Genomic DNA, 25,893 nt, shown 5'->3' on the forward strand with positions numbered 1-25,893 from the left:
ATGAATTGGCATTAAGTGACATAGCAGATTGGGCTGTGCAGGTCACCTACACGATTAAGCTTTTCCTCCTTCAACTATTCAAGTTCGATACACAGAAATAATACCATAGAAAGACATCGTGTAAAAACATAAAGTTTGATTTTAAAGACATTTAATTGAGGCTTAGTATGAGTTTTTCTAATTTGCAAACACATTTTATTATTTTAATATCCATATTTATCTCTCAGCCAGTATAGACTGAGAAGGTTAATTGAAGAAATGCATTTTCAGTTTCTCAATCTAACTTCAAGGACAAATACCACACAGATGGCTGATTTACAACAGTGAAGATAATGATAATGAATTTTGTTATTGTTAAATTTGCACAATTATATAGCATCTGTCTTTTCAACAAAGTGCTTTGTTAAATCCACCCAAAACCCAGTCTATATGTATATATACTTTTAATGCATACTGCAAGTGGCTTTAATTACTGTTACAATTTTTACACTCTTTTTTTCAGGTTACCTGCCTTTCTAGAAATTATGAAAATATAAGTTTAAATTTAGTTAAAATTTGCTTTAAGGTTAAATCACATCTAAGATATAATAGAAAGCTATTCAAGCCTTACCAAAAAAAAAAAAAAAAGAATATGCATTTTATCTTAAGGTACTTTTCTCTAAACTGTAAACAGTATAAGTTGTAGATTTAATCATTTAATAGCTTAAAGCTAAAGTATTTATTTGCTTAAAATGTATAGCATGGTGTTTTAAAGATTTAGCTATTAGTTGGAGGTTACCTTGTTTCAAAAATGACATTGAAAAGGATTATTAGATGCTGTTCCATATCAATCCAGTTGAAAATATTTTGAGTGACTTCTGTTTGCAGGGCTTCGTATAAATATGAATATAATCTGGCCCCTAAGTTCAATGAACAGAAAAACAAATAAATGGTCTCCAGAGTGTTAGGGAGAGTGATGAATGTCATTCAAGGGTTAGAAAGGGTACAGAAGAACCAGTTAAATTGACATATCTGGTTTCCTAGGGAAAAAAAAAGAAAGAAAGAAAAAAAATCACTGCAGAAAAATATTGTATGCCTTCCCTTTTTTTAAACCATTGGTCTAAATAATAAAGTGAGGTCATGCAGTGTAAAATATGGACATTTTCAGGAACACTGTGTGGATGACCATTGCTAAATCAATTATACTATACTCCACATCCATCACTGAGACAGCCAAATAAATGGCGGGGCTGTATTACAGTCTGCTAATTTTCCACATAAAGCTCCAGTTGCAAAACTACAATTTCTATGTCGCAGGTTTTCTTTCTTGTACTTTAAATTGCTTTTTTTTGAATTTTCCATGGTTCTTTAATTATGTGTCTAGCTTAGGACTTCACGTAGAAAGTATGGCTGAATAGCTTCATCGCTGCTTCATTTTATTTATCTTTGTGAAGACTAGATTTACAACACTGGTTACCTTCTTTGAAGCATAGAAATAATTCTCTTTCTTTCTGATTTTAAAAATTATCTCCTAGACCAGTAATACACTTGCTGCTTCTAAGTTAATCATTCAGATTCTGCCATTACCATTCAGTTATATATTTATTTATTTATTCGGCATATTATGGGGGTACAGATTTTAAGGTTTCAATAAATGCCCATTTCCCCCCTCCCCCCACAAGTCTGAGTCTCCATCATGACCATCCCCCAGATGGTGCACATCTCACTCATTATGTATGTATATACCCGCCCCCTCCCCCCTCCCACCTGCCCAATACCCAATTACTGTAGTACCTATGTGACCACTTGGGTGCTGTTCAGTTAATACCAATTTGCTGGTGAGTATATGTGGTGCTTGTTTTTCCATTCTTGGGAAACTTCACTTAATAGTATGGGTTCCAGCTCTAACCAGGAAAATATAAGATGTGCTATGTCACCATTATTTCTTAGAGCTGAATAGTACTCCATGGTGTACATATACCACATTTTATTAATCCATTCTTGGATTGATGGACACTTGGGCTGTTTCCACAGCCTTGCAATTATGAATTGTGTTGCTATAAACATTCGAGTGCAGGTGTCTTTTTTGTAGAGTGTCATTGGATCTTTTGGATAGATGCCCAGCAATGGGATTACTGGATCAAATGGTAGAATCACTTGTATCGCTTTAAGATATCTCCATATTGCTTTCCACAGAGGTTGAACTAGTTTGCAGTCCCACCAGCAGTGTAGGAGTGTTCCTCTCTCTCCACAACCATGCCAGCATTTATTGTTTGGAGATTTTTTGATAAAGGCCATTCTCACTGGGGTTAAGTGATATCTCATTGTGGTTTTGATTTGCATTTCCCTGATGATTAGAGATGTTGAGCATTTCTTCATATGTTTGTTGGCCATTCTTCTGTCTTCTTTAGAAAAGTTTCTGTTCAAGTCCTTTGCCCACTTTTTAATGGGGTTATTTGATTTTTTTCTTCCTGATTTTCATGAGTTTTAGGTATATTCTAGTTATCAGTCCCTTATCGGATGCATAGGATGCAAAAATTTTCTCCCATTCTGTAGGTTGTCTGTTTACTTTCATGACTATTTCTCTGGCTGTGCAGAAGCTTTGTAGTTTGATCATGTCCCATTTATTTATTTTTGTTGCTGCTGTGATTGCCTTTGGGGACTTCTTTGAAAGCCATGTACTTAAACATTAACCTCAGAAATTATAGTCCCAATGAAGAAAAGCAGCAACAGTCATGAAAATCCCTACCCCAGTGTGCGTGTGTGTTCATGTGCACACTCATGTACATGCAGAACTCTGGCAGGCACTGTGCTGTGTGCTTTACATGTGACATATTCTTTGATTCTTTCAACCACTCTAAGGGGTAGGTGTCTAATATCATTATTTTATAGTTGAGAAAACTGAAGTGTGGAGATTATTTTCCCAAAGTCATACAGCTGGTCATTGGCCTAGCTGGGAATTGAAGCATGTCTGTTTTGTGACAAAGGCAGAGAGTCCAGTGGAAAGACCCATAAATGGCCTTCCCAGCAATAAGCCACGGCAGTCCACTTTGTTACTTTCTTCTCCTATAGAAGATGGGAATTGAACTAGATGAGGTCTAAGAACCTATCGAAATCCAATATTTAATGATCATTGTTCTTTTTAAAGGGAGTGCAATGAAATTATGTCTTTTCTGAATTGCTTTTAGCCTCTCAGTCTATGCCCACTAATTTCATGGTTTTGAAACCAGTGGAAAAGTTCCCATATGACAGTCTGCTCAATTTAGGAAGCAGCTCTCCTGTCATCATTTCAGCCAAAATTGGCAAGGATTTATTAATAAATCATGTGACTATAAATATGAGCAATTTGATTTTACTTAAATACAAAATTATAAAGAATATTTATTTATGGGGAAATATGTTTTTTAAGATCCAATGTGATGTCTGATTAAACTATGTTTCTTTTCCCAATGCTTTATAGATAGTAGGTGCTCAGTAAATGTTTGCTGAATAAAATAAACTTGAAAAGATTATTTTTAAGCACCAGTTTACATAAAGAGATGTTATTAAAAATGGATTTATACCTACTTAAGTAACTTTTGATACTTCATGATTTAAGCTCTGTTTCTCATCATATTTTTTTGTTTTAAGAATTACCTTATTAAAAGTGATAGAATGTCAGTGAAAGTTGTCTTGCTTGTAATCCCTGATCTAAGAGTAATATTTTAGGAGCACACATATACATATATGCGTAATAACCTATTTTCCCTAAATCTCTAGTCCAGTAACCACAAGACTAGCTAAATATTTGGACATGAAAATCAAGGGGAGAGAGGGTGCTACGTATTTCTTAGGGATTAAATAGGTCCTTGATGTTAGTGATTTGCAAAATGGTCGGGAAATGGGATTCTAGGGAATTTTATTTATTAAATTTGTATAGTAGAAAATTCATTTTGGAAGAGTACTGGGGACAGACATTTATTATGCATTTTATGAAGTGAGTGACAGACCTGAAAGCATACTGAGAGACCATGAGAAGTGAGTCACATCCCTAAAGTGTCACTGTTAATTTAGCAGCAGAATAAAGATGTGAAGAATACAAACACCCTTATTTCCAGTTCATTTATCTTCTCAATGCCCTGCACTTACAGATTAATTCATTTACTCATTCACTCACCTATTCAAAAGCTATTTACTGTGCACATATCACATTCTAAGCACTTTAATAGATGCTAGAGACACCTGCATGAACTAAACAAACATGGCATTCGCCATTGTAGATCTTCCAAAGTTTTTTTTTTTGGCTTTTCTTCAATAAAAGAGTATCATCAAATTATAGAATTTAGTTTGCAAATACATGTTATGATGACAAAAGAGATTTAGGTAAAAATTAAGGTTATTTCTTTCTAACCTTAGAAGTTTATTCCGATACATTTTTTATTATATTAATGAGTATTCATTTTTCTTCACTTGTTTTTAGATTGATTAACCATAAAAAGGATCCCTATGAAGTTTCTGAAATTCCAGTGATGGGGGAAGAGAGACATATTGGAAAAATGTACACAGGGGTTGTAAAGCAGTGATTTGTAACTTTTCCCACAAAATGGAAAATCCTGATTTACAAGAGTCAGGGATTAGAGCCATCCATTGGTCCCCAATGAAGATTTTCTTCTTTCATTATCAAACCTTATTGTTTTAAGACAGTAGTTTCTTTTTAAAATCTCAATGATGCCATAAGGATCTTTTAAAAAACCAATGAGATGGTGTTAAATACACATTACCAATTATCTCAATATCTCTTGTTGCTTACATCTCTACCCCGGCCAGATGTTCAGCCTCCTGCTTATTTATATTGAAGATATGTAATAAATTATGTCACCCAAGAATATTTAAAGTTTAAGTGTTCTTTCCAAATATGTTTGTAAAATAGGAGTAAAGGTAAAACCAAAAAACAAACATGCTAACCTATTGAATTTTAGATCCTGATAGTTTTAGTAAGGGATAAGTTTTCAGGTCAGAATAAGTTTAAAATCACATCACTTGTGGATAAAGTTGGCCTTCTGTATCAAAAGTATTTCTTTTTTTCCCCCACAGGAAAATTATATTTTATTTTATTTTTTAATTTCAAAATATTAAAGGGGTACAAATATTTTTGTTACATGGATACTTTGTATAATGTTTAAGTTGGGCTTTTAGTTTGCCCGTCACCAGAACAGTGTTCATTGTACTTGATAGGTAAGTTTTTAAATACCACCCCCTGCCAACTTTCCCTCTTCTTGGTTTCCAGTGTCCTTTATATCTCTTTGTGTCCATGTGTACCTGTAATTTAGCTCCCAATAATTAGTGAGTATATGTGGTGTTTATTTTTCCATTCCTGAGAGACTTTGCTTAGGATAATGGTCTCCATTTCCATCCAAGCTGCTGCAAAAGACATATTTTATTCCCTTTTATGGCTGAATATACTCCATGGTGTATTTGTGTGTGTGTATGTATATATATGTTATACACACACACACACACACACACACACACCCTATTTTCTTTATCCACTCATGAATTCGTAGGCACTTAAGTTGATTCTACATCTTTGCAATTGTGAATTGTGCTGTGATAAACATTCGAGTGCAGGAGTATTTTTTATAAAATGACTTCTTTTCCTTTGGGTAGATACACAGTAGTGTGAATGCTGGATTGAATGGTAAGTGTATATTTATTTCTTTGAGGAATCTCCATACTGTTTTCCATAAAGGTTGTACTAATGTGCAGTCCCACCCACAGTGTGCAAAGATTCCTTTGTCTCTGCATCTACACCAACATTTATTGTTTTTTTTTAACTTTTTAATAATGGCCATTCTGACAGGGGTAAGGTGGTATATCATTGTGGTTTTAATTTGCATTTCTCTGATGATTAGTGATGTTGAACATGTTTTCATATGTTTGTTGTTCATGTTTCTGTCTTTTTTTGAAAAACTTTTGTTCATTTTGCCCACTTTTTAAAAACATCCCATGCTCATTTTTTGGTAGAATCAATATTGTTAAAATATGCATACTGCCCAAAGTGATTTATAGATTGACCATAATCCCCATCAAAATACCAGTGTCATATTTCACAGATTTAGAAAAAAATAATTCTGTGTTTCATTTGGAACCAAAAAAGAACCTGAATAGCCAAAGCAATATTAAACAAAAAGAACAAATCTGGAGACATCACATCATTTGACTTCAAATGATACTACAAGTCTATAATAACCAAAGCAGCATGATATGGGGATAAAAGTAGACTCCAAGACCAATGGAACAGAATAGAGAACCCAGAAATAAAACCATCTACCTACAAGCAACTGATCTTCAAAAAGCAGACAACACATACACTGGGGAAAAGAAACCCTATTCAATAAATGGTGCTGGGAAAACTGGATAGTCACATGGGAAAGAATGAAACAGAACCCCTATATCCTGCCATATACAAAAATTAATTCAAGATGTATAAAACACTTAAATGTAAGACAGGAAACCATAAAAATTCTAGAAGAAAACTTACGAAAAACTCTTCTAGATATTGGCCTGTGCAAAGAATTTATGACTAAGACCCCAAAGGCAAATTTAGCAACAACAAAAATAAATAGGACTTAGTTAATTTATAAAGCTTCGGCACGGCAAAGGAAATAATCAACAAAGTAAATAGACAACCTACAGAATAGGAGAAAATATTCACAATCTATACATCTGACAAAGGGCCAATATCCAGAATCTATAAAGAACTCAAACAAATCAGCAAGACAAAAAAATCAAAATGTATTTCTAGGTGATAGAAACTATTTTTGCCTACTTCCTTTACATTGTGGTGTATACAAGTATGAAAATTAGAAGTTACTCTTCAGATTGTTAATGATATTGTATTGTATAAAATGTAATAGACAAAAAATGAGCTGACAAAAATATATTTCTATTTGGCATCATGTTTAATTAGGACTTTGTCATTTAAAAATTCTAAATACTTTTTGCATAGAAGATATATGATTTTTTTTTTTTTTTTTTTGAGACAGAGTCTTGCTTTGTTGCCTAGGCTAGAGTGAGTGCCGTGGCGTCAGCCTAGCTCACAGCAACCTCAAACTCCTGGGCTCAAGCGATCCTTCTGTCTCAGCCTCCCAAGTAGCTGGGACTACAGGCATGTGCCACAATGCCCGGCTAATTTTTTCTATATATATTAGTTGGCCAATTAGTTTCTTTCTATTTATAGTAGAGACGAGGTCTCGCTCTTGCTCAGGCTGGTTTCGAACTCCCGACCTCGAGCAATCCGCCCGCCTCGGCCTCCCAGAGAGCTAGGATTACAGGTGTGAGCCACCGCGCCCGGCCGATATATGATTTTTGAAACAAAATATTTATGATGATTTCTTTTACAATTGTAGTTTGGTTGGTTTTGGCAAATTGCTTTTATTGGTTAATTGATAATTGCTTTGTTCATTATCTGATCTTTAGCTAACGGCAGTGATTTTCTAATATAAACAATTCAGGAGAAGATGTATTATTTAATCCTTTTATGTTCTTTTCTTCCTTCTGGGTCTTTTCTTACACTTTCCTCTTTCTGTGTTCTCCTCTGTCTAATTTAATCCTGATTACACGAGCCTTAACAACTGGGCAAATATATGGCAAATATGAAACGTACTCAGATAAAGGGAGAAATAATTAAAGGTGTGAATTCCAAATAAAATCAAAGGGAATTAAGTTTATTTTTGGCTCAGACAACTGAAGGCGGAAAGTGGATTAAAACTACTATTAATTAAGCACAATGTGTGGAGTGGTGTGTGTGTGTGTGTGTGTGTGTGTGTGTATTTAGGAGGGGCTTTACATGATTGCCTAATCTATTGCAGCACAAGAAAGTGAAGACAAAGTATTGCTAGAGCAAATGAAGTTAGTCATTAAGAAGCAATCTAGTCTTTTGCGGTTTGAGAACATCTTTCATTCTAAGTTTTGCTGAATATTATTTTATATGAGAGCATGTTGGAGATAAATGAGGGCAGAGAATATGCAACCAATAAAGAGAGTTAGTAGACTTGATGACAGGAATGAGTTGGTTTCACCAGAGTTTGTAGTTGAGGGAGGGATATTAATGCATTGAAATCACTGTGGATGTTATGTGAGGAAGCTGAGAGTCACCACGGGACTCGTATATCAAGATACCCTGCATTTAAGATAGTAAGCACGCCCCTTAAAAACTGTCTGGTTTTGCACACCTTCTGTAAACAACATGATTATGGGCTGGCGTATCTTTTGATTACCCCCAATACATTATTTCATACACGAGTTAAAAATGATCATTTTTATGTGTGCCCTGATTGGTTACGCATACATACAGTTGCCCTCTTCATATTTAACTGTCTTTCTACTTTATCTTCATCCATCCTCCAGTCACCTGCTCCCAGGTTACCGAATTGGAATGCTACAAGAGTGCACCCAGCTGCTACAACTGGGAGAAGTGGGTTAGGCAGGTGCTTGCTGAACAATGACCCATCAAGGACTATAGTTAGTAGAAGGGAGAGGAGAGACAGGTATCAGGTTTCCTGCAGAAGAGGGAATGTATACTGAATGGTAGTAATTGCTTGGAATCCAGCTTACTGTCTAAAAGACAGACACCAGTACCTGCGCTGTCTCCTCCCAGGCCGGTCTTATAACTGGACCAGCAGTTAAACAGCTGTAAAGCCTTGTCTCCCTGTCTCCTTTTTTCCCCTGAGCTACAACAGCAAGAGTAGCAACAGCAGCTGGAGGAGCGGCAGAGCCAGAGCTAGGCAGGGCTGTTGCTTGCAGCCGCGCAGATTGCCTCCTCCTCACCACACACACACACACACACACACACACACACACACACACACACACACACACACACACTGCACAGACTTCCAATATCAACGCGTCTTGGTATAAATCAAGGACTAAGAGAGATGAGAGAAGCGCGTTAGTCATGGACAACAGGTATTTCATCTCTGACACATTCAGTTTCCTTCCGATGCTTATTGGTTTGGATAATCAAATAATCATTTGCGATTAGCTGGCTTGAGTGGGAGCCTGGAGGACTGGAGGTGGCCGCTGTGGAGAAGGGGGGGTGGTGGTGGCGAAGTGAAGTGGGAGGAGTGAGGGATGGGGAAGGGGGATGCCAAAGACGACTTTCAGGCTCCGGAAACCTACGTCTTTCAGCCTCCGCTGTTTTTTGAGTTGCAAATGATCAGGCACCGGTGAACTGCAGGCAGCCCGTGGTGGTGCCTGGAAGTAGATTTCCATCTTTCAGACTCTAGTTCCGACGGGCCGGGTGTTCTGGAAGGGGGTGGCAGTAGGCAGGAGGATGCTGTGAGCAGAGTTCTTGAAGCTCCACTCCTCTGGGGAAGCCGAGCTGTGTGGGAGCCTTCCTCACTGAGCGGAGAGCGTGTGAATTGGAAAGGATCCTGGGAGCTGGCTAGTCCCAGTTCCTCTCCGGGAAAGCAGTTGCTCTCGCTTCAGAGATGCGCCCAGCCTTCGCCTGCATCACACTGCAGTAAGTTAAACTGGACACGGTTGGCAAATTGAGTGGCTTCTGGGTATGTGTGGTGCGCGGGGGAAGGGAAGCTAAGAAGAAATGGCGAGGAAAGTTAGAAAAAGCATAGCTTGGAATTCTCCGTGCAATGTGAAATCCGTTTCTCTCCCTGACTCCTGTCCTACTTAGGCTATAGTCGGGTGTCTCTCAGTTATTTGCAGACGGATTCCGCTTGTGTGCCGGGAAAGTGCCCCCCAGTCCGTTGTGGTTTTAGGCAACCAAACTGGTAAATGTGTTCTAGATGTAATTCCAAGAATGGTCTCCTGAAAGTTCCTGATGAGATGGCAGCTTGCCTTTTCCAAAGAAAATTCATGAAGAGGCTGGTTTAGACTTTCAAATGCCCTAGTTAATTGTTACAAGTTCCATTGCAGATTTATTCCTAATCTGTGAAGAAAAAAAAAAAACAAGCAAACAAACAAAACAAAATAAGTCTTTGATTTACCATATTAAAATAAAATGTGAAGAAGATCTCTAGGTAACTGCTAGGCAACAGCACAGGCGACACTGGTGACATGATAAACATTCAAATACTCTTTAGTGGGTGGCACATGGAGGGTTCCCCCAGTTTCTTCCTGCTGCAATAATCTCTTCCACCTGCTAAACAGTCTTTTCCTTGTGATTTCAAAGTGGTGATTTTTACATAGATTGCTCTATACTTAGAAACCAAGCAGCATTGTGTTCAGTGGCTGAAATGAAGGCTTAAAAAACTTTTAAAAAACAACTTCAACTGGTTGCTCAAATTGCAGATAACCAACTCTTTTAAAAAAACAGGTCAGCAGGGGCCAGCCCATTGTAAAGCAAATGACCAAATAAACATGAATGGCTGCAGAATACCAAAGGTCTTTTCTAGAAAAGAAACTAGAAATAATTAATCTAAAAATGTGGGTGTATCTAACCAGGGCCTTTTACACTGACCAGATTTTTATAATGGAAAAAAAAAAAAAAGGGAAAATAAAATCTTTTAAGCAGAAAGGATATAGTACACAAAAATATTAGACATAATTGAAGAGTCACTGGAGAAATTACTATATTGTTACATTTTTCTCCAAGAAAGATTATTGAAAAAATGGAAATTACCAAAAATGAAATCTAGCATTTTAAACTGGACACTTCCATATACTACCATGAAGTCTATAGGATAAGGAAGTTCAAAACTTAGGAAATAACTAATATGAAATGCAGAGTAATTCTGAATTCCTCTGTCATTAGAAAAGAGGAAACTAAGGACCACTTTTATCCTATAATTTTAGTTTTAAATTGTATTACTCCATCTCTCATCTGCCTAATCTTCATAATTTTATAAAAATAAAACATGTCCAGAATGTAATTTGAATTGTTTTGACTTATATTCTACTCATCTCAGGAATCTCCAAATATAAAGACTTACTTAATATTTTTGGCATTGTTGAAGTACCTAATTTGTTACAGGCAACCCATTCCACATGTGTAGTTTCCCCGTGCATAAATACTACATGTGACTTTATAAATCACTGAGTAAAATATAATCCAGGGGATATATTTGTTATGATAGTGCATACATGATGGTGATTAAAATTTTTAGATAGCGTTAAGAAAGAAAAGGAAATGTCTATGTAAAAACTAGAAGAATATGGTTGGAACAAGTTTGCAAGCAGTTCCCTGATACTCTAGAATGTAGCATTATTTGAATTTCAAGTATTTAGCCAAAGAGAAGGAAAATCAGGCTGAAAGCACTGATATGAAGTTGTTAAAATCTCTTTAAAGATAGAAACTTAGGTAGGTGGTGTTGAGTGTGACAATGCCTTTGCTTCATACTTTTCTTGTCCTACTGGTAAACTAAGCTCATAGCTAGGAAGAAGATCATCAAAATCATTTTGAAATAAAACAATTATTTAAATTGTTTAATAGTTTAAGTTAAAACCATTTGTAAAGTTCTCTGGGATAGAGTTTGAACTAGGCAAGTATCCTATGACTCATGCTTTTCTTTGCATACTACTGAAAGAAGGAAGAGTTGTAGCCAGACAAGCCAGACAAAGATATCTGCTGATCCTTAAATCTAATTTTGCCTACTAATAATGACTATGGTGTGATATATAGGCTTTAAATGACATTTTAGTATTATCTTTTTCTGGATTCTTCTTCTCCTGCCTGGCATCAGGAACAAAACTATATTTATATGTGCATGATATGTGGTATTATTAAAAATAAGACTTCTAGGCCAGGAGCACCTGCTCAGAGGAAGCTTTAGGCAAAATTGTGAAGAAGCCTCATCCTATTGCCTCTCTCCCATCGATAGCATTTTCTTTTTTTTGTAAAACATCAACTACAGAATCTGATCTCCAGTAAGAGTCGCATGCACCGTTCACCCTTAGATATTGACTATGAAGTAGGTTCAACCCCTTGACAGCTCACTGGATATTTCCATGTATGTTTGCTCATCACACAATGAATGAGTGAGTAGTTGGCAGTTATTTTGAGTGTAGTAATTGCAGGTACTGGGTCAAGTGCTTTGGATATGTTCTCTCATTTATGGTATAACAAATAGAGGAGGGAGATAACATTCTCTCCCACATAGAAGAAACTCAATCCCAGATGGAATAAACAAACTGCTGAAAGCGACGTATTTAGTAAATGGTGGGTTAGGATTATCCCCCAGGAGTGACTAACTCTAACTCTTAATCACTTTCTACTTTTTTTATTAAAGTGGTACTTGAATGTGGACCAGGTGGGGTGAGTGTATCATTTTGTGACTGTAGTGGGTGGGGAGTAGTTGAGAAATCACTGGAGTTAGGAGAGAGCTCCTGCTCTGATACCCAAGATTGGATCTACCTAAATTTGTATGGACCCCAAATCCAAACATAGTATACTCACCATTCCAATTTCAGATTCTGCTTTGACCATACAAACCCTGGAAATGAACATGAGGGCATTGCCAGGAAGGAAGATGATGGAGTTAATATGGGAAGAGAGAAGTTGGAAGATTCAAAACCAAAGGAGAATAAAAAGAAAAGACGGGGATCACATGGTGGGAGGCTGGTCTAAAAATATATCCAAATTCTTTTTCCTTAGGGACAATAAAGAACAAACTCTTTGGGCCTTGTGTGGTGTGTAGAGCTTTAGTCACAGATAAAGCACAGACGCTAAACATTTCTTTAAATAGTTGTAAGGTCTGATTATAAAAATTAGATTAGGCTTGTCTTCAGATAATCTCCTTTACATAAATTTTTTAAAGAGAAAAAGATGATGATTTAAAGGAAAGTGGGGAACGAAGGCCAGATGATGACTGAAGAGGTAAAACAGTAATTGGAAATATCCCTGGTTCTTGCATAATCATTTTCTGAAAATTTGCCAGGAAGCAAAAGGCCATCTTTAACTGGTGAGGATGAAAACAAAATGGTTCATTTAGGTAAAATGTGAAGTGTTACGGAAACTAGCATGATCACTGTCACTTGTCTTCTTATCACAGAAGACAAACACTAACAAGGAATAAAATGAAAATGTTATGGGCATAGGGCCAAACAATATTTTAAGATTGGTCTTTCTCAGCGTGCTAAATTTAAACAGCTGAAATTCTTTTTTAAGGATTATCTGAGTCAACAATTTGAAATGAAGGATTTGCCTTTTAACAGGGAATTTGTATTGCATCGTAAATTTGAAACACAATGTCCTTGACTCAGTTATTTTTGACTGGCAATATGCCAGTCACTATAGATTCAAGGAGTATAAAAGCTGTTATTTTCAAAATCAGAGGATAAATGAATATATTCCATAAGCAAAATGCTCCTGAGCTATTGTCAGATGTGTATGTGGTGAAGCTTCACAAGTATATTCACATTGTTTGCTCTGATTCATTCTCTTGTCATTTGTGACTCTTCAGGTTGGGCTTGGAAATAGAGTTCATTTTGAGCACTGATTTTTTTAATGTGCTGCTATAATGAGCTTTTTTGCCCATTGGCTCTCTTCCTTTTGTAGTTTAAAAATAATGATAGCAACTTTTATTGAGTGCTTAGTATGTGCCAGTTGCTTTTATAAGCATCTTGCACATTTAATTTTGACAATACCCTTATAGGATAATTCTATTATCCTCATTTCCATTTTATAAAAGTGCAAACCAAAGAAAAATAAGGTTAAGTGACTTGTCCATAGCTACAAACTGGGGTTTGAACCCCAGCAGTCTGGCTCTAGAGACCATGCTTTTTAACCAAAAGGCTTTAAGTTTTCTAATAACTATCACTGGTTTATTTTAACCCTCCACAGTTCATGTTATGTTGCACCTCCTTTGTCTCTGCTTACACTTTCCTCTTTGTCTGCAATTTACTTCTTGATACCGAAACGTCTCTGCCTTCTCTCCATACTAGTGGTTTCACCTGATGATGCATCTTTATCCCTTAAGTGTCTACCCTGCATAGTATAATGGTGCTTTGGGATTTCTATTGAATTCTACCACTGCCCAACTGGCTTTCTCTGTGGTTCTGCTGAAACTTGTACTTGCCTTTATTATTGAATATGCCACAGAGAAATAAAATCATCTGTTTTCTAAAATGTAGGGAACCAAGCCTTATTTACCAAGCCTTTGGAATTACCATAGTGTCTGATACAGTATTAAAGCTCAGTAAACACTTCTTTTAATAAACTTAATTCAAGTCTCTAAGTCTATCCCCTGAAAGGATAGGTAGTCCTGCTTACACAATATTTAGTCTTTACACCCCCCCACCAAAGAGAATTATCTTTCAAATACAAGTTATAAGATTTGATCCAAAGAGTGTATGCAATAAATAGAGGTCACAATTAGTATAAAATCACTCAGAACATATTTATTACCTTCTGTGGTATTATATATTTAGAATGTAGGGTAAAATATTTTGAAATATGACTGTTAATATATTTATTTCCAGATCACAAAATTGAAATATTTACTGATATCTTTTTTCTGGTTTCAGATTATTAATTTATCTTTAGGGGGAAAAACAAATAGAATAAATGATTCATCAAAGATGTTTTGCTCTTGTGGGACAATAGTGTGAAGTTGTGAAACACTGCTTTTTAATTGTTTCTTAAACTCTTATTTCCTTTGAGGAAAAACACGTTAGATGATTTAATTCAGTAAGACCTCACAAATAGTGAATCATACCTGCAAGCAGACATTCAAGATTTCACTGCTACTAGGTAAGAATGGAGTGATTATAGATGGTGGGAAAATCAATCGCCAACTTCCCTTCCCTAAAGAAGCATTTCCGTTTGTGTGATCATTTGAATTCTACTTTTTATGACTTTATAAATTTGTTTCCTTAAGTATTTAAATATTATAACTATGTGAATTGGACAACACATACGACTTTCCAAATACAATACTTTTTTAAATGTATCACTTTAGGTCAAATCATCCTGTTTTCGTCTTCCTTCTAATCCACATGAATCAGTTATCATGTAAGAATTATAATCAGGGGAAGGAAAGATAGGAAGAGAAGTATAGTTGCTATTTAAAATGTCTTTAGAGTTCCATCAACACAATAATCCCAGGATGAGGTTTCCCCCAGTGAGGTAGCTGGGATTTGCTTTATAATATATTTTCTTTTCCTTTAAAGAATCCCAGATTATGTATTATGTTTTGATTGTTCATGATGAAATGTAATTGTGGATCAAGGTCTGGAGAAATCAACTCCACATTTAATTTCTCAATATACAAAGAAACCTTTTTGAGTTTCATCATTTCCTTCTTAAGTACAATGATATAGGGGCTAAAACTTAGTCTTTGCATTCAAACTATCTGGACTTGAACCTTCACTACTTGGATGACCTTGAGCAAGTAACTTAAATTCTATGCTTTATATTTCTTCTTATAAAGCAGGGATAATGAAAATGGAATCCACTTCATAGAAGTACACAATTTAATCATGGATGTAAAGGGCTTAGAACAGAAAGCACGTAATAAACACTCAAAAATATTAGCTATGTATTATTTCTGGTTTAATTGGAATGTCTCAGAGAAAGAGTAAAATATCAGTAGTAAAGAAAATATTCTAAATACAATTTAAATCTAAAAATAATTCATATTCTATTTTTATATCAATAAAAATATTTGTTTACACTCATAAAATCTATTAAATGCTCTTATAAACACTTTCTTTACAGAGTCTTCATTATCTACTATTGTGCCTAACAGGTTTATTACAAAAAGGAGGCCAGGCATGGTAGCTCACACTTGTAATCCCAGCACTTTGAGAGGTCAAGGTGGGAGGATCACTTGAGCCCAGGAATTTGAGATTACAGTGAACTGTCATCTCACCACTGCACTCCACCTTGGGTGACAGAGCAAGACTCTGCCTCTAAAAATATATAATAATAAATGAATGAATAAATAAATAAATTTTAAAAAGATAATTGTTAACATAGATAAATTAGATAACAGATGTAAACTATACAACTAGAGTGTACAATGAACCCTCAGAAATTTTACTAGTGAACAATGAACCTAGTGTACAATGAACCCTCAGAAATTGTAATTCCTTTCTCCTTATCTAAAACCATGATGAAAAGTTTTTCATTTTTTCTCCTCTGACATTATTATAACATAGTCATAGATATCATCCATTTAATATACAAAATAATATAATGTTTTACTCTATATTGACTACTCTGCTGTCTGTACCTAAGCATACTAGGGAAATGTGACCTATTATATGAGAAAACTTATACTGCCTGGATCAGATCCTTTGGAATTCTATGAACTAGAAAGGAGAAAGAAATAGAGGTGCTTTAGAAAAGCATCACAGGATCCTTGACCTGAAATCAGAACTTCAGGCAGAAAAGATGAGTTTGTAGTTTATTCAGTAACTTGTTTTGCTGAGACAGGGAATATAAGTGTTTCTTCCTTGGCTTTTGACCAAGGAATCTTTCTGCTGGCTTCTTAAGGAAAAGAAATAGGGCTGGGGCATGCTCACTTGTCATGTCTTCCCTCTATGTATTTTAGAGATTGTAAGTAATACTCAGCTGCTTCTGGGAAGTTTAAGGTTTATATAAATAGAGATATGAAAACTATCACTTTTAGAGGCATGGTTACTAACACCTGTGTCCTTTTTCATCCTTCAGTCATTGATGGGCTACTCTGTTTCAGGCACTCCACCGGGATCAAGGAAGAAAGTATAATAATCATAGACAAGTTCCTGCAGTGCCAAAGGTTATACTTCAGTGAAAGGGAAACACAGAAGCAAACACAACTAAACAAGATTGTCGTCGTTGTTGATGTTGTAATAGTGATATGAAAGAAACAAAAAGCTGACGTAGAGGAGAATAGAAGACCCTATTTACACAGGGAACAATCTGTTTACAAGCCTCATGAGGACCACTCCTCCCTGGCCCCCCATTATGCTTCTTTTCATTATAGCACTCGTCTGTCTGTCTGGTTGACAGCTAGTACAGGAAGTGACAGTGAGTGCAAGAGGATTATACACCTGAAGTAATCCTTAAGACCAAGACAGATAAACTCATGGTGAATCAGAATTTTAGAATTATTGAGCAAAACATTTTCATTCAGTCAAAAACAGAACTCCAACTATGATTTTCTCTTTACCTTTATATTATAGGGTTATTCAGCTTTGGACAACTTTCACAGATTAGAAAAATGCAAGTACTTGATGTTGCTTAGTAACTTCTTATGCCTGTCATTTTAGGCTGCACATAAACAACTTGTAACTTTCCCACACTTGTCCCAAATTACTAGAATTGAGAAAGAGCACACACACTGATGAGTCACTTTGCTGTCGTGTTGCTCTTAATAAGAGTTCTGATTACCAGGATGGGTGCTCTATTGTTACATAATGATGTTTGCCATGGCGTATATTGGAACTTTCTATTTGGCAAATAGTTCCTTCCCTGTCACACATTAAAGAAAGCATAGCATAAAAGCTACTCAGGGGAGGACCATTGTTTCATTTTTTGTGTCTGGTTTTGAATGCACTCTATCCAAATTCTATTAGGCACCATATTCTGAAAGTGAAGTGGTAAGATTTTTGAGCTTCAAGTGGAAATTTTGTTTTGGATCTATTAATGCTTCTATCATCCAAGCTACCTGCATAATAGCATGGTGGTATATTGAGTGCTCAGGTAACTATATTATCTTTATAGGAACACTTTAATAAAATGACTTGTAAGTGGCTGTACTTACATTACTATTTTTTATGGGATGGCAATGTCCTTTAATTCTTGAAATTAGTCACTTGGATAAAAAGCAAAAAGAATTTGTTAGATTGATGTATTTGTCAGGAGCATAACAGTGCTATATTGATCAAAAGTTTGTCTTCACTAAGAAGCATCAAAGCTACATTGAAGGAATTAGCACCTGTATCTTAGCATCAGGGAGCGTCTTGGACAAAGACGATACACCATACCCTCTGGTTGTTTACCATCTATTTTGCTGATCCTCACTAGTTAAATCTCAAACTATGGTAAGAGACAGGGAAAACCTGTTTGAGGAATGTTAATATGTGTGTTAAAAGAAAAAAAAAAAAAAGAAAAAAGATATCTTCCTGATTTAAACATTAAATAAAGTTAGGGAGTTTTTTATTTTAAGGACTTTTAGTACTTCAGATGCAAGTGTGTGTCAGAATCTCTGAGAGTGGGATTTAGTACAAACTTCCCTGACCTTATTTAATCACAGAATTCCCCCTTTTGGAGCATCTATTATTATATAATATATCTCTGAAAACCCTAGAGCACACTTTAGGAAGTACTGATCTATTGACATTCAATTATTCATTTAAAAATTCTGAGCACCTACCATACCTCAGAGTAGTAGGTTCTGAAAACAATATTATGAATAGAATCTGACCTTAACATTAAGGAGCTCCTAAACTGGGGTTGGAGGAAGACACAAAGATGTAGAAATTATAAAACCATGGGCTTATAGAAGTAGGCGCATGTCACTATAGGAGATGAGGAGAACAAGAGACTAAGGAATTAATCACAGATAATTTAGAATTAAGTTGAATTTTGAGGTAGGAGTAGTAAATTACAAAATAGGACATTAAAACATTTTCAAATATATATTTAGAAATCATAATTCTTTTACCTTCCTGTGAAAACTAGTATTCCTTTCATTTATCCAAACATAACTCTTGAGTGAACAGTTGGCTATATGAATAAAGAAATGAGAGCAACAAATTGGGAAAGAGATATATAAATTTGGTGATAAAAATGATAATGGAAGCATTTGGCATAGAGAAGAATCCCTGGGAAAAGAACGTCTAGTGAAAAACAAAATAATTGTAGGAATAAATCTTGACATATCCTAATACTTTTAGACTATATTGGAGCACACATGTTTGCAAAGAATGAAAATAAAATGTTATAGAGGAGGAAAACAACAACGGAAATCTATCATATTCTAAAGGCCATGGAAAAACGTCCTATAAAAATGACAAAGTAATCATTACCGTGGAATGTTGCTGAGAGGTTAATTGAGATGAGGACTAAAAATATCTGATGGATTTAAACACCGGGAGATCATTGGTGATCTTAGCTAAAGATGTATCCCTGGAGTGATGAGGGGTAAAACCCACATGAAAATGTGTTGAGTGGATTGGAGTTCAGGAAATGGAGACAGAGTGACTCATTCAGAGTTCATCTATGAAGGTTTAAAGAAAGACAGAGCTATTGCAGGAGAATAAGAGAAGTCTAAGGAGCTTTTACTTTTCTGAGATGTGATGTTTTATTTTGCCTCGATTTTTATAATGCTATTACTTACTCCTCAGTGTCATCTGTCATCTTCCTTATTACTCCTTCAGATTTAGAAATCTGGATGGCAATGTTCCTTTACCTGTATCTCCTCTCATCATTAGGACTGGTTAAAGTATTTAGGCTGGCAAATCAACTGCCCTTGGCAGAAATCCCTTAATCACCTTACCTTCATTGACATTCCACTCCATTCCATCCATGTTAACCATTAAGCAACAGTCCATTCTAGATGATGGTATTACCTGGAATTTCTCATCTTTGAAGTCCTGGAAGTACAATACAGTAATCACATTGCTCTTTCTGCCTCCCACCAATCTCCAGTACCTTGACCCACCTCATTTTCTTCCAATTACACTTTTCTTATTTTCCCTTTCCTTGCTATACAGACAAGACCTGGTGTACAATATAAATAACTCTCATGCACAAATCTTCATTTCTTTGTAGTACTCATTTCCTTCCATTTTCCATCTGGCAAAATCTTACTCTTTCTCAATTGAGCAATCTGACATTGCTTTTTCACTTTGGGGTATTGAATGCTACTGAAAATCACAAAACTGTGAAAGGTCTCATGGTAAATTTGTGATCTCTCATCTCAGTTTGACCCTGGTAATTTTTCTAACTGCCCATGTTTTATTGTCTTTTCCATTCTCCATAGCAGCCTTCTCATAAAGCCCTGCCACACATGCACTTCATATTAATATTTTATTAAGAAAAAAAGAGATGAATATTTTACCCTCTTCTTCATGTCATTTATTTTTATTTTTGGCATTGACATTTAAATGTTTGAATTAAATTTGGATTTTAATTTAAAATTTATTAATATCTGCAACTACTTCAACTCTATTTCCTAGCACCCACCTTCTGTCTATCTCTTGCTTTTAGATAAAGCTCCATAACGTGGCCCCTTCTTTATCTCTTCAAGAATATCTATTCTCTTCCAATCTAATGTTCCTTGGACATTAAGCTGCTTAAAATATTCATTCTGTCAGCACTACTTTTCCACGTTACTTGCATTCCTATTGTGTCTCTGGTTCTTTATTTTTTCCAGTGTTTAGAACAGTGTTTGGCACAAAACAGATACCTAAAAAGTACTGAATAATTAGATGGATTCTGATCACGCCCTTTCTTGATTGGTGATGATGAGTTGTCTCATAAATCATTTCTCCGGGTTGGCAGTGTTTTTGTCTTTTAGTCTGTGTTAAAGAGATAAGTGACCATCCCCTTCATTCTCTGAAATATACTATATTGTAGTATTCATAGGATTTGGTACTCTCAGTGATTTCAGGCATCCACTGGAGACTTTGGCACATTATTCCCCAAGGATAAGGGGGAACTACTGTCCCTGCTCTTTGTCCACTTATCGGTATGGTTTGTACTGAATCTGAACAAGAAGTGCCTGACCTTTAGCATAGTTTCCCCCTTGGGTACTTTACAGTCATAAATATATTGTCTCATTTTGGAGATAATATTCAATCATGGTATTCTCTTGTGAGAATGAGATTATTTTTAATTTGACTAAGTGTAGTAATTGGAGCTTTCTTCTCTCATTTCAGCAGGTTAAGTGAGATTTAGGCATTTGTTTTATTGGTGACATTCTGTGAATTGATTATTGTCATTCAGATTGTCAACCTGGATGTAAAAAAGAGGAAGGATGAAGGTTATTTTTAGTATTTGACAAGAACAAACATGGGGACTTTGAGAGCTCAGGGGAAGTAAACAGAAGGCTAAGAGGTCACCCATGTGAAAAGAATAGAAGATAACCTAGTCTACTTTCCCTAGGGCTGTCAGTTTCTCAGATACTCATTGAAATGGTGATATGCTAATAGGAACAGAAAGTATTTTTCACAGCTACATCAAATATAATATTATAAGAAGTATCAAAAATGCTTAGGAAAGGTTTTTTTTTCATGATTTCCAAGTTTGATTCAGAAGTAGGTGGACACTTGACCAAATTTTTGATTTCCTATAACCCTATCTCCTCCCCCTTCATTCTTCCCATGGATGCAAATATTAGTGAGATAAATGAAGGCATTTTTAGAGTAAAAGAATGATTTATGTCACACTTGGTCTTCAAGTGGATTTATCTATAGCAGTATTCTAGTCTATTTTGCAAGTGTGCATTTTCCGTTTGTCTGTAGCTTCAAAAATCATAGAATAAGGCTGTCCTTGGAATAGCCTTTAAATTTCTAATATTTCTTGTCTATGTAATTTTACCTAAGCAATATAAATAAGGTTAGCTGTGACCTAAAAAAAGTATACTCAGTCATTTTGCCCGGAACACAATATAGTATGTGCCCTCATTAATTTTATCTGTGGGATTTTTAAAAGTATAACTTCATAAGAAAATGAAAATTGGATTGAATGAGAAGACTCTCAGACTGGGGAATTTCATTAGATTTTATGATTAGCTTAATTCTCATAGGCTGATGTATTTTTAATGCATGTATGTTTAACTTTTTCTCTTTTTATTGGTTTTAGACATTACTGAAAGAGGTTAATGTATTTTTGTATGATATTTATCTCAGGCTAAACAGGAAAAAAATTGGAAAACTAATTTTAAGTTTGAAGAAATGACTTCCTTGATAAATTTGAGGTAAAGACTCTGTCTACCTCTATCAAGTCAAATTCCCTCTGTCTTATGTTGTACAGATTCCACCAATTGTACAGTTTTTGCTTTTGTCTGTTTGGAGTAAGATTTTATGTCGTTATTTTAAAAACTCTTTTCCTTTCAGTTTCTACTTGAGATTGCCAAGATATTGAATGTAAACAGTTATTTGATCCCTATGAAGACTTTTTTTTTCATTATACAATGAGCAAAATATTAATAGCCTACCACTCAAGGAGTATTTATTCTCTGCTAGCTGGATATGGAACTCCAGTTTCCTAACCAAAGCACTAGTTTGTGAGTTGAGCTTCTCTCCCATCTCCTGTCTCTTTTCCAAATGAGTTTTGTGATAGCCAGGCCTACTGTGCTGGAAGTTTGGATGGTCTGTTAAAGCATTCTGAAATACAGAAGAGTTTACCTGTAATGCAACAAGAAGGTCTCTGCAATGGTGGGGGGGGGAGCTGGCCCCTTAGTGCTGATAGGTTGGTTTTAAAAGATCTAATTCCCATGTTCTGCACTTTGCTAACTGGGAGGATTCATTGCTCTGCATGGGATGCCGGTAGTACAAAACTTTGGATATGCCCTGATGTGGAACAGAACAAAGCCTCAGGGAGCATCTATTCACTTGCATGCTTAATCTTGTGTTTATTCTTTGCAAGGGTTATTTGCTAGCATAATATTCATAGTAAATCAAAGTGAATGCCCAACACAGCTGAGTCATGGTCCTAATTCTTGCCAGTGTTAGAACCTGAACCAGCTTTTTTCTGACCAGTTTAGAGTCAATGATAAAAAGATCTTTACTGGACTACTTCATAGATTCATTGCTGCTTTTTACATAATACAATTTACACTTCCTGGCTACTGCAATTCCATGATGTTCTGCTTTATCCATGTCTTATCCACCAAGGTGCAAGTAATATAATCTTGTTAAGTGTTTTCAAACTCATCAAGCTTAGACAATTATGACAGGCCAGGAAACATTATGCGTATCCAGCCCTTGTTTACTTATACTTCCTAATTTCAAGTTTTAAATAAGATGCCTTAAATACTACCTATATGTAGACAATTTTGAAACTTAACTGTTCTTCCCCTCACAGTTTTCTGATATATGTGTCCTTCTTTACACAAAGATGAAAATGAAGGAACTCAAGCAATGGCAATTTTGAAGAATTCACAAACATTCTCTTTTAGATTGCTCAGTCTTTTCTTTGTATTTTGATTGCACCTCACCTTTAGGTGAGGTGCAATCAAATGAGTTTTCATTTTCTTATTTTCCTTGCACTAACAAATAATAAAAGGCATCATTTATATTTTTGACTGTAACTCTTGAAAAGCTAAATGTAATGTATTCTAAGCAATGATCAATCCTCACAACTTTCAGATATATGACTGCTTACACAAAGATGAAAATGAAGAGAGCCAATCATTTAATATTTAAGATACCCAACAGAGAAAGAGATTCTTTAAGTGCAAGGCAGAAGGTTATTGCTGTAATGGTGCAGGAAATGACAGGAACCCACATGTTTGGAATAATATCTACTCTATCATGCCTACCTTTGGGGCCTCTGTCTCTGTGCCTTCCACTAATTCCTTAGCCAATTATAACCTGCTATCAATAGGTGCCATGCTTAAATTGGCCTTAAAATATATTAGTAATTTCCTGATTATCAAATACACTTGACTTTTATCAATACTTGTCATCCACAAATTGTCCATGTTTGACAGCTTCACTCCTTGTTGCAACTTTGTCTTTTTTTGTCATTGGTGAGCCTGCACTACCCTAGTATTATTTCTATTTATTCAAGAAGTCAAAAAGCATTTAATAACTGCTATTTGTCAGGCATTGGGAAAAGAATGCTAATCAAACACATAAAGACTTTCTGTCTCTGGTGAGTTTTCAGTGTAGTGAGAGCGATTGATTATTATATATTATGAAATTTTACAAATATATTTTGAGTACCTTGCTCAATGCCAGGTTCTGTTACATTGGAAGTGCACTTTAAAAGTAGTATATTCAAGAACTTACATTTTCTTGGAGGGCATTGAAAATAAAATGTAATAATACATTTAATAATACATTTAAATATGTAATATAGTTTTATATATAAGCTGTGGGGAGAATAAGTCAGGGCAATAGGAACAAGAGTGATGGAGACTGGGTGCTACTTTTTAAATAATGTGCTTTTTTAGATTTATTTTTTAAATATGTACTATTATCATATGGGCATCCTATATTTCAAATGCCTGTAAGATATTCAAGTGGTGATGTTGACTATATAGGGCTGAAATTAAGGAGAGTTGTTGGAGACAAAATTGTGGGAGTTGAGTACAGACCTGGAACCAGAAGAGATCACCTAAAGATTGAGTGTATATAGAGAAGAAGTTTCAATACTAAGCCTTGGGGTGAACCAACATTTTGCAATACTTAAGTGGTGGAGGAATCTGCAAAGGTAACTGAGAAGTAACAACAAGAGAGAGCCAGGAAAGTGTGCTGCCCTGGATGCCAAGTTAAGGAAGTGTTTCAGGAAGAATGGGCTGTGTCAATTGTTACTGAGAGGATCAGCAAAATGACTGTGGATTGACCACAAGATTGGGAAAGGCAGGTCTTTGCTGATCTTAAAAAAAGGTCAGTTTCAGTGGAGTGGTAGAGTAAAAGCCTGATTGAAGCAGATTAAAGTATGAATTGTTAGTGTTGAAGAGGAGAGAAAACAAATCTAATAACCACACAAATAAATTGGAAAGCACACTGGAATACTGTTCTATATAGAACAGTATTATTTGACCTAGTGTAGAGGGTTTGAAAGGCTTTTTGGAGAAGTGATTATAAATTGAGGTCTGAAGAATGAGTCCGTAGCAACTAGATAATGAAGAGAAGGCAGAAAAGCACATAAAAAGACATTATTGCAAGGCAAACTTGAGAAATAGAAGTCCATTTTGGCTGGAGTGGGTATGATGCGAGATTAAACAGGAGTCAGATGATGGAAGGTTGCTTTATCTTTAATCTTAGAGCACTGGAAATAATTGAGGGTTTAAGGAAGGTGGGGATATGTGGACAGCATAATCTATGTTTTGAGGAGATTACTCTAGCTTTAATGTGTAGGATAAACTGCAGGTTGGCCAGATGGAAGTTGGTAGCCAGTCACCAAGCCATTGTAGTAATAGAGATGAGTGATTACTTTTGCCTGGATTATAGCAATGATGATGGAATCGGTGAGGAAGATAAATTTTAGTGATATGTACGAAGTGAAATTGCCAGGGCTTATGATAGTCTGGATATGAATATATGAGGGAAAGAGGTAGAGAAATCAAGAATCAGCTTTAGGCTTCTGGCTTTAGCAGCAGGGGAGTGAGTGGCCTGCACAGATTGAGGGAGAATTAGAGCAGGACTTTTCTGGTTTGCTGTTACCTTTGTGCGCCTAATGCATTCAGTTTAAACATGTTGAATTTGAGGAACTTTTAAGCCATTCTCATCTGTCTAGTAGGCTTTTCTGTCTATATAACCTACTCAAGGCTTTTATTAAAACTGAGTTTGTTTGTATCCCTCCAAACTCTCCTTCCTGTATTCAGATCTCAATCAGATTGAAACACTCCTTTTTCCTAGTATCCTCCTAGTTTTCATGCTGGCTAGTTCAAATTCCATCTCCTGATCTTTCCTGTCTCTGTTCTCTCTCACATGTGTCCCTTCCTTTCCATTTCTGCCATAACTAGGCAATTTCAAACTCTTAAATTTCATTTGACTGTATCCTTAATCTGCTAGATGGTCCCTTTATTTTTAATCCATTCTTTATTCAATATGTTTTTTCCCTATCCTATCAATTTTCCTATATAAGATTCTAATTTTCCTGTATCCTTGCTCAAAATAATTCCATAGTTCCCCTTTTTCTTTTAAGTCAACTGTAGATTCACTTTGACCTGGCAGTCAGGCCAAAAAAAAAAAAAAAGAAAAGAAAAAAAAGAAATCTGTAAATTCTCCTTAGCTTTCCTCAATTGTTAGCGCAGTGATTAAGAACTACCTGGTTTAGGCCGGGCGCTGTGGCTCACGCCTGTAATCCTA

The 25,893-nt window shown here is 35.7% G+C and overlaps 1 protein-coding gene across 5 annotated transcripts in view; it reads left to right on the plus strand.

Moving 5' to 3' along the window:
• The first annotated feature begins 8,762 nt into the window (after window positions 1-8,762).
• DGKB (diacylglycerol kinase beta) overlaps window positions 8,763-25,893 on the plus strand; it is a 660,304-nt gene continuing 643,173 nt past the window's right edge. For 2 of the 5 annotated variants that reach the window (XM_012741953.3, XM_012741952.3), the window contains exon 1: window positions 8,950-9,484. The gene's annotated coding sequence lies outside the window, so the exon portion shown is untranslated. Of the gene's footprint in view, window positions 8,929-8,949; window positions 9,485-25,893 lie in introns of those variants that run through there. The other 3 variants (XM_012741951.3, XM_012741950.3, XM_012741949.3) reach the window with 2 other exon arrangements.

The sequence above is a fragment of the Microcebus murinus genome, chromosome 9 (genome assembly GCF_040939455.1).
Source record: "Microcebus murinus isolate Inina chromosome 9, M.murinus_Inina_mat1.0, whole genome shotgun sequence".
NCBI lineage: Eukaryota > Metazoa > Chordata > Mammalia > Primates > Cheirogaleidae > Microcebus > Microcebus murinus.